The sequence below is a fragment of the Kogia breviceps genome, chromosome 14 (genome assembly GCF_026419965.1).
Source record: "Kogia breviceps isolate mKogBre1 chromosome 14, mKogBre1 haplotype 1, whole genome shotgun sequence".
Taxonomy (NCBI): domain Eukaryota; kingdom Metazoa; phylum Chordata; class Mammalia; order Artiodactyla; family Physeteridae; genus Kogia; species Kogia breviceps.
Window position 1 is genome coordinate 596802 of NC_081323.1, and position 10221 is coordinate 607022.

Sequence of the window (10221 nt, forward strand, 5' to 3'; positions counted from 1 at the left end):
TGGCCGAGGTGTTTGGGGAGGCTCTGCGGCCCAGGCGGGCGGCCGCCCACCTCCGCCCACTCCTGCTGGCTGCCCCCGTGTTCTCAGCTGCTCCCAGGACCCCGCTGACCCCTCTGAGCCCGGCTCCTGTGGCCTGAGAACCACCCAGGGGGGCATGTCGGGAGTGGAAGGTGTCCAGGGCCGTGAACAGGGCATAGCCACTCCAGGGGCAGAGTCCCCGGAGGGGCCCTGGGCAGTGTCAGCGCCTGGGCGGGCAGGAGAGACCAGGACCACGTGCGTGCGGAGAGTGGGTGGTGGGAGGGAGGGAGCAGGCGTCACCGCGGCTCAGAGTGACGGAGGGGCTGTGTCTCAGAGGTGAGGTCTCAGGAGGCTGGCGTGAGCAGCTGGGTGGACGGTGGCGCCCCCAGAACTACGTCCCGGGCTGTCAGATCTGGGGTGCCCACAGATGCCCCAGGGACGGCGGGCCCCGGTGAGCCTGCATGGGTGGGGGCGGGGTGGGAATGCAGCTGAGAGCTTGTTAACGCCTGGTTCTTGGAAGAGAGGGCGTGCACGGAAGCACCCCAAAACTCAGAAGAGTGGATTTCCAGCAGGGACCGTTGCACCCAGCGCCCGGACCCGGGGAGTGAGGACCCGGACTCACAGCACCTGCTGCCTCCTTCTCTAAGTTCCAAACTGATGAGTGGACCCAGCGTCTCCCTCATCCTCGGCCTGTGTGCTCTGCTTCCTGCGGCCTTGGGCCGGATGGTACCCCGGCGAGGAGAGCAGCGCCGGTGGAGAGCAGGGTCCAGAAAGGGTGGGGGGCTTGAAGGCAGGGCAGCCTCCTGGTGGGGGCACCTCGGGTCAACTTTTCTCCTCCAGCAATTTGCAGATCACCCTCAAAAGCCGGTTCTTCGATCATTGGAAACATACTGAAGAGAGTCACCGGTGCAGGTGTAGCCTCTTAGCACAGCCAGGGGGCGGACAGACGGACCCGTCCCCTCCCAGGGGCTGGGGTACGAGGGCACCATCCACCTCAAGCGAATTCCTGCCCAGTGTGGCTGAGCCCTCCTTGTGGGCAGAGCGGCCCAGGAACCCGAGGGCGCAGGAGCCGTCTGTTCACAGCAGGGCTCGCCAGACAGGCCCCGGGGGCGGGCCCAGAGGCCAGATGTCCTCCAGAGGGACCCCGCCCTCTCCCGCGTGGTCTCCATCTCCCAGTGTCCCTCCAGCCCCCACACAGCCCTGCCTGAGGTCCTCCGTCTCGGGGGCACCAGCGCCCCAACGTGATGACATGTATCCGCCAGCGGGTGCCCGTACCACATCGATTCTTGTAAATGGCCACGTGTGTTGGAAAACGAAACGTGTGTTTTCTCCTGGCTGGGTGAGTTTCGCATCTATCGGATCAAGTTCCTAACTGTGCTGTTTGGCATTTCGTTATTTGTGTTTGTTTTTTGTTCAGCTCGATCCATCGGTTTCTGAGCGGATGACTTACAATCTCCCTCTTGGTTGGTGCGTTGGTTTGACGTCCCTTAAATAAAATACTTTAACATTTCTTATGTATTTATGTATTATTCTTATTTATTTATTTACCTATTTTAGGTTCCCAGCAAAGTTGGGTGGAAGATACAGAGATTTCCCATCCCCCATCCCCCATCCCCCTCCAGCTGGCGCGGCGTCCTCAACAGCCCACGACAGTGGGATATTTGTTAAAGCCAACGAGCCTACGTGGATACGTCATCATCACCCAGAGTCCGAAATTACATCAGGGCCCAGCCTTGGTGTACGTTCTATGGGTTTGGACACATGTATGATGACGTGAATCCACCTTTACAGTATCCTACAGAGTATTTCACTGCCCTAAACATCCTGCTCTGCCTGTTCCTCCCTCTCTCCCCCCAACGCCTGGCAACCCCTGATCTTTCTACTGTCTCCACAGTTTTGTCTTTTCCAGAATGTCATAGGGTTGGAATCATACAGTCTGCAGCCTGTTCAGATTGGCTTCTTTCACTTAGTAAGATGCATTTAAGGTTCCTCCACATCTTTTCACGGCTTGATACCTCATTTCAGTTAGTGCTGAATAATGTTCCACTGTCGGGATGGACCACAGTTTATTTATCCGTCACCTGCTGAAGGGCAGCCTGGTTGTTTCTGGGCTTGGGCAGCTATGAATACAGCTGCTGTCAACATCTGTGGGCAGGTTTTTGTGTGGACATGAGTTTTCAGCTCCTTTGGGTAAATAACATGGAGCATGATTGCTGAATCCTATGGTAAGAGTATGTTTAGTTTTGTGAGAAACCACTAACTAAGAAACCACCATGCTGCGTCCCCACCAGCAACGAGTGAGAGTTGCTGCTGCTTCACATCCTCACCGGCGTTTGGTGGTGTCAGTGCTCTGGATTTTGGCCGTTCTAATAGGTGTGTCATGGTACCTCATGGCTTAAGTTTGCATTTCCCTGATGACATATGATGGGGACATCTTTCCGTGTGCTTATTTGCCACCTGTATGTCTTCTTTGGTGAGGAGGTCTGTTAAGGTCTTTTGCCCATCTTTTAAGCCATGATTTTCCTTTTCTCATTGTTGAGCTTGAAGAGTTCTTTTGATTCATCTTTTGCTTGTGGATGGATGTCCAGTTGTTCCAACACTATTTGTTGAAGAGACTGTCTCTTCTCCATTGTACTGCATTTGCTCCCTTTGACAAAGATCGCCTGAGTATATTTATGGGGATCTACTTCTGGGCTCTCTGCTCTGTTCGGCTGATCCGTTTGTCTGTTCTTTCACCAGTACCCACCGTCCTGATTCCTGTAGCTTTATAGTGAGTCTTGAAGTCAGGGAGTCAGTGCTACAACTTTGTTCTTCTCCTTCAATGTTTTGTTGGCCGTTCTGGGTCTTTTGCGTCCTCTCCACATAAACCTTATATTCAGTTTGTCGACATCCACAAAATGGCTTGCTGGGATTTTGATTGGGATTCCACTAAACCTATAAATCAAATTGGGTCCTTTATCTACTTTCAGGTTAGGTTACTAGGTTAATAGTTGATATAGCTTCTTGGTTATTGTTTTTCAAACAGGTGGTAACATATTTTAGCGTTTGTGAAATCACTTTAGAATATCATGTTTGCTTAAACGTGAATACTATCGATAGACTACAGTAGAACAGCATGGAACCTAGTAGAACAGAATGGAATAGAAAGTTCAGAGCGCATCACATGTTGTAAAAGCAGTACTTTCAGACGGTATCGCCAATCTTTCTAAGGGTTCTAAGTGGTATCTCATTGGGTTTTATGTTCATTTCCCTGGTGACCAATGACTTGAGCACCTTTCTAATGTGCTATTTGGTCGTTTGTGTATTTATTTTTCTATATGAAGTGTCTGTTCAAATATTTTGTTCATTTTAAGAAACCTGGGCTTTTTTGGGTGGGGGTGTGTGCTGCACCACGCGGCACGTGGCATCTGCGTTCCCCGACCAGGGGTGGAACCCACGCCCCCTGCAGTGGAAGCGCGGAGTCTCAACCACTGGACCGCCGGGGAAGTTCCCGAATTACTGAGATTTAAGATTAAAAGAATACAGTTCTTCATCAAATATGTGTATTTTGAATATTTTATTTCAGTCAATGGCTCGCCTTTTCTTTTTTCTCACTGGCATCTTTGGAAGAGAAGAAATTTTTGATATTTATGAAATCCAGTTTATCAACTTTTTTGTGCTTTTCATGTCTTTTAAAGAAATATTTGCCTACCCCAAGGCTGTGAAGATTTCTTCTGTTTTCTTCTAAAACCTTTGTGGTTTAGCTTTGACATTCAGATGATCTCTTTTGAGTTAATTTTTGTGCAGGGTGAGACTGGGCTAGAGGCTCATTTTCGCTACATTTTTTCCTCCGTTTATCCGTTTGTTTGAGCACCGTCAGTTGGGAAGGCTGCCCTTTCCCTGGTTTGGCGCCCTTTTTAAGGCCAGTTGACTGCAGGTACAGGGGTGGGTCATCGCAGACCCTCCCGTCCCTCCGTGCAACGCTCTCCTGACACGGGCAGCGGCTCTGTCGGGCGCTCCGCACGTTCTGGATCCCGGCAACCCAGCATCTGCCACAAAGACCAGTGCTCTCCTACAGCTGAGGGTCCTGGAGGCGCCAAATGGGCGGCCGCGCAGCCAGGAGAGCACCTCCCCTGGGCGGTGGCAGGCGGGCTGCACGCTGAGGTTCGAGGCCCAGAGGCCAGGAATGTGGACGCTAACCTCTGGCCTCAGGAGCCTGTGTTTCCGGAGAGGACGCGGGCTCCGGCCTCAAGGCCCTCACTGGAAGCCCGATCTCGGTGGATGGTGCGTGCTGGCCTTGGCCTTGAGTCCCCGTGGTCGGGGACGGGACGGGGGAGGGCCAGGTCAGCCGGGGCTGCAGCCCCTCAAGATCACCCGACCCGGGACAGGAGAGCCCCCGCTTTGCTGCCCGTGCAGACTGTCCTCCGGGCTTGGGAAGCACCCCGCCCACCCCGCCTTCCTCAGTCCTGATGAGGCCCCTCCCTCGGGTCATCTGCAAGAGGGGGGGCAGCGGGCCGCCACGGGACAGGCGAGGAGCTGACCAACCCCCAAGGTGCTGCCTCAGAGGAGCGGTCAGGCCTCGGGTGAGGGAGGGCTTTGATCTGGGCAGCGGGAGCGTGGGGGGGCCCCCACCGGCTCCTCCCCCACGGAGAGCACCTTCTCCAGAGTCACCCTCTGCCCAGGGGCTGGTCTGGGGCTCCAGGCGAGGTTGAGGGTGGGGGTGGGCGCACAGGGTGGAGGTGAGAACCCGCGGTGAAGAGGCGTTTTGGAGTCAGGACAGAGAGCGCAGTGGGGGTGAGACCTCGTGGTCAGGTGCCCCCCGCACCGGCCATCCGCAGGGGGAAGAGGCCCCCGTGACCCTCTCCCCATGACCCCACAGGGAAAGACGATTCTAATCCCCACAGGCTAAGCTGGGACCCTCCTGGGACGCTGAGGAGATCTGGGACCCTCCCACCCACAGCCGCAGCAACCTGCTTGCCCAGGGCCAGGTGTGACCTTCCCCCCAGCTGGGAGGGTCCCTGGCTGTGACCTTGGGAGGGCCCTTGATGGCCCTTAAAAGCTCTGCTGGGGTGGGTGTAACCAGAGGCTGCTGGGACCACCGGCTGAGGACCAGAGCCCCCTGTCACAGGTGAACAGGCCTGGGCTCCAGGCTGCGGCGAGGCGGCTGAGGAAGAGCTTTACCCGCTTGGAGACACGCTGGGGGCCGAGGTTCGGCTTTACTAGGGTGTTAGCAGATGCTTTGTGTACTTTTTAATTTAACGTCATTTCAAACAAAGGTACACAGAATTTGCAAAAATTGTTCAAAGAACTGTACGCTCTATCTCCATCCACCAGTTGCTTCCATTTTGTCCCGTGTGGTTTGTCACATGCATAAACTTTTATTTCTGAACCGTTTGAGAGTAAGTTGCAGGAGCCGTGCCCTTGACGCCACACGCCTCATTATGAAACCAGGGAGTTCAGCACTGCTGCACTGATTATACCTCCACCCAGCCCACACTCAGATGGCAACTGTCGAATAATTTCACAGACGGGGATACATGTCTTCCTGACCGACATCCCCTCTAGAGTCTGAGGTGCAGCCAGGTCTGTATCTCATCATCTCTCCGCTCTGGGCCGACTCCTCAGTCTTTGTCACTCATGACCTGGACGGACATCCTGAGAGGCGTCTGCAGAGTCTGTGTGATGCTTCATCGTGATTGCTTGAGGTCTGCATTTTTGAGGCTGTGTTCCCCGCGGTGCGTCACGCCTGGGGCTCATGAAGTCAGGCTGTCCCGTCTCTGGGGACACTGACGGCTTCTGTACCTCTGATGGCTTTCCCTTTGTAACTAGTAGGTAGCTTGGGGAGATCATTTGAGACCACACGGACGTCCTGCTTCACTTACCACTCTGATGGCTGCATACACTGTCCTTTCCTAGACCTCTGCATTTACTCCTGAGCAGAGTTTTGAAAGGCCGGCTGTGTTCCTAGCAGAGAGGGATGAGGATAAGGGACCCAGCTGGGAGGCTGCTTAGGATTCTAGACTTGGAGGCGGCATCTGGTTCTGGATCAACTTGCTGATGGGTGTAGTGGGGGAGGAGGGGTCCAGGATGCCCATGCGTGACGCCTGCTTGACGAGGAGGGGAAGGGACTGAAGAGCACTTGGCCCCCCAGCACTCCGTTGAACAGAGACGGCGAGTGTGGGCTTCCCTGGTGGGTCAGTGGTTAAGAATCCGCCTGCCAACGCAGGGGACACGGGTTTGAGCCCTGGTCTGGGAAGATCCCACATGCCGCGGAGCAACGAAGCCCGTGCGCCACAACTACTGAGCCTGTGCCCTAGAGCCCGTGAGCCATAACTACTGAGCCCACGTGCCACAACTACTGAGCCCACGTGCCTAGAGCCCATGCTCTGCAACAAGAGAAGCCACTGCAGTGAGAAGCCCGCGCACTGCAATGAAGAGCAGCCCCCGCTCGCCACAACTAGAGAAAAGCCCACGTGCAGCAACGAAGACCCAACGCAGCCAAAAATAAAGAAAGAAATAAACAAAGAAATAAAAAATAAATAAAAGAAACGGCGAGTGTGGGCATCCGTCTTTTGCTGCTGATCTTAAAAGGAAAGCCTTTTCACTTTTCACCGTCGAGTTAAGTGTGGGTTTGTCACATATGGCCTTTGTTATGCTGTGCTATAGCCCTTCTATAAGCCCAGCATTTTATTTTATTTTATTTTATTGTTTTATTTTTTTTGTGGTACGGCCTCTCCCGTTGCGGAGCACAGGCTCCGGACGCGCAGGCTCAGCGGCCACGGCTCACGGGCCCAGCCGCTCCGCGGCACGTGGGATCCTCCCGGACCGGGGCACGAACCCGTGTCCCCTGCATCGGCAGGCGGATTCTCAACCACTGCGCCACCAAGGAAGCCCAAGCCCAGCATTTAAAATGTGCTGTTGAATTCAGTTTGCTAATATTTTGTTGAGAATTTTTGCATCTATATTCATCAGGGGTATTATTGGTCTGTAATTTTCTTTTCCTGTGGTGTCCTTATCTGGCTTTGGTATCAGGATAACGCCGAATTTGGGAGTGTTCTCTCTCCTTCAATTTCCTAGTTCTCGTCTTTGTAATAATTTTCCTGCCTATTCTTGCTTGTTTATGTGGTGCTTTTCCAAACGAACTTTAAAATCAGCTTATCAGGGACTTCCCTGGTGGTCCTGTGGGTAAGGTTCTGAGCTCCCAGTGCAGGGGGCCCGGGTTTGATCCCTGGTCAGGGAACTGGATCCCGCATGCATGCCGCAACTAAGAACCAGAGCAGCCAGAATAAATAAATAAATGCTAAAAAAATAAAAAATAAAACCAGCTTATCTGCCCCCTAATTCATCTTATCATTTTTACTGGAATCGCATTAAACTCTTAGATCCATTTCGGAAGGATTGACATCAGCAGTCACGTTACATCTCTTTATCCATCCCAGTGTCAGAGGTGTTCTGTCGTGGCTCTCGGGAACTTTTCAGTTCTCTTGCACATTTATTAGGCTCATCCGCAGGTCTTCTGTTTCTGCTGTTATTTTTGGAATGTTTTCCTCTAGCTGGATGTTTGTATATGTTGAGGCTCCTGGCGTGACAATTCATGGCCCTCGGCCAACTTCCTGACTTAACGGGAATCTTCCATTGCCGCCCCTCCCCACAGGCCTCCCACAGGGGTGGACGTGCATGGGCTTTCTGTGGGAGGGTGGGTGTTGGTATATCAGTCACCTGTTGCTGTGCAAGACATCACCCCAAAAGGTGGTGGCCTAAAACAGTCATAACCACTTCGTCTCACTGCCGATTACCGCATACGGTGGGGGTGGGTAACTGGCGGCACAGTCTGGGGGTCTCTGTGGTGGAGCTGGGAGATGCGTCTGACTCCGGTGTCTCCCAGGAGAGCCAGGAGGAGCGCGGGGTCCCTGATGCGTCCCCGTATCTGCTGGTTACGCGGCCGGCCCTCCCCTTGTCCAGGCAGCTCTACAATCTAGGAGGTGAGGCTGGATGGGTCACGGCAAGTGATGGTGGGTGATGCTTGGCACAGGCCAGACATCTTTGGTGGATTTTAGGGGGGTAGATATAACCTCAGAGTCTCGCCGGGTTGGAGGGCAGGTCCCCTCCCACCCAGGCTGGCTGGTGCCGTTGAGGAAAGGGCCCCTTCCTGGGCGGGGGCTGCCCCCCGGCTCTGCTGGCGGCACCTTTCCACGCGCTCTGTTTTTCGGGGTTTCTCTCCCCGCAAACCTGCAGCCCTTTTAGCAAGCTGCCTCCGTGCCCTCCGCGGACCCCAGCGGGGCGTGACTGGAATTCTGCTCAGAGACCCAGGGGCTCTCGCACCGTGGACCAGCGGGGGGATCGCGGGGCGACCCCAGGGGCGGAGAGACCGCTGCGGTCTGGGGGCGGCCCTGGGGCCGGGGGAGGGGACGGTGGAGTGGGGGCATGAGGTAATTTCCACACTCAGACGTTTGAGTCACCCGGGGGCACAATCGCTCAAGGGAGAGTCAGCCACCTCTGGACTCTGGTCCTGAACGGGCTCCAGCCGCCCCGGTTTCCGGCCATCAGCCCGGGCTGGGGTCGCACCGCTGCTCCCCCGCTGGAGGTGGACTCAAGGTTTCCCTTTGGAGCGGTGGGTTCTCTGACTCGGGGCTGACGCTCCACTGCCTTTTCAAACATCACCTTTGTGTCGCCGTCGGTTCCCTGGGCCGTGGGAGAGGCAGAGCGCGGCCGAGCCCCTGCCCGGTGTGCATATGGCCCCTCGGTCCTCTTGTCCCAGATCTCTCATCGCAGGTGAACAGCCCAGAGGACCCGCTGAGCCTCAGACACCGCCCCACAGAGCCAGGCCAGCATCAGAGATGGCACCGCCAGGGTCGCAAGGCCGCCGAGGAGCGTGCGCCCGGCTGGACCTGTGTCTGGGCTGCTCCCGCCGCACCCAGTGGCTTGGTGGAAAAGACTTCCGTCCTGAGCAGGGTGGAGCACAGCTGCCCCAGGAGAGCCCGCTGGCCCGCCCGAAGCCAGCTGCCAGGAGCAGCGGGCGGCCCCGCGGCTCACGCGGGCGCCACCACAACCAGCGCCCCTTTGCCGGGAGCCCAGAGGCGGCGCCGGTCTGGACCCTCGAGCGTGAGCGCCGCGGCAGCGGCCGCAGAGCCTGGGGCAGGGCAGCGGGGCCCGGGCTGAGCTGCGCGCCTGGCCGGGGCCATGCGCGCGGCGTTGGCGGCCGCTTCCTCCGGATCTGCTCTCCCCGCTTCCGGCGCCGCCCGCCACGCCTCAGCCCCGTGGGCTCCCCGGGCTGCTGCCCCGGGCACGGAGCCTGCCCCTCTCTCCTTTCGCGCGCGAGCACGGGGGCCGCCGCAAGCCGCAAGGTGTGGAGGTGCGGGCGCGTCTCCCGCACGGCCAGCCGCTGGCCTTCCGCACGTCTGCGGGGCGACCACAGCGCCGTGGACATGGCCGTGTGGGAGGCTGGGGAGCCGAGTCTCGGTCACAAGCAGCTGCTCACGCCGCGCGCCCTCACTGGGGACGGGCACCCAGACCCCCACGGCCAGCCCCCCGCAGTCCAGCTGTACGGGCCACCTGCGGCTCCCGGGAGGCCTTCGAGAACCACCGCCCCTCCCCGGAGCGTACACAGGTGCCGGCCTTAGACATGGCTGTGGCCTGGAAGCAGCGCGGCCTGCCTGCTGGGCTTTCCGTGCTGGAGCTCTGCCCGCGGTGAGGATGGGGCGGCGGGATGTGCCCAGCTTCAGCTTGAACCAGGGTTCCCTGTCCCCTCTGTGTGGCCAGCACCTCCCCAGCCCCTGAGGGGTGGGGCAGGGAGGTCTAGGGAAGCCGCCTGTGCCAGGCGCTGTCTTGCAGAATTTACTCTTGCCCCCCCGCCCCAGGCCCAACCTCTGTGGGTTCGGGGACGTGTGCACCAAGGCGCGTTCAGAGCAAGAGCTGCAAGAGTGGACCCAGCACCGGGACCGAGGCGCTGAGGGAGCCCACAGCCTGGCGGGAGGGGCGGGTGCCTCACCAGGCCCCGCCGCTGGCCGAATGCCAGCAGAGCCGCAGTGAGGTCCTGGTGGTTGGCTGGAGGCCAGGGGAATGGGTGGGGACAGGGCTGGAGCCAGGCTTCCCTGTGCAGCTGGCTGAAACCGCTGAAGGCGTATCTATGGGCTGCAACCAGCCCCTGGCGCATCAGGCCCGGGAGAAGCAAACTCGGCACCCCCGGACCTCTACCGTGCACTCTGAGGCGAGGGGTCAGCACAG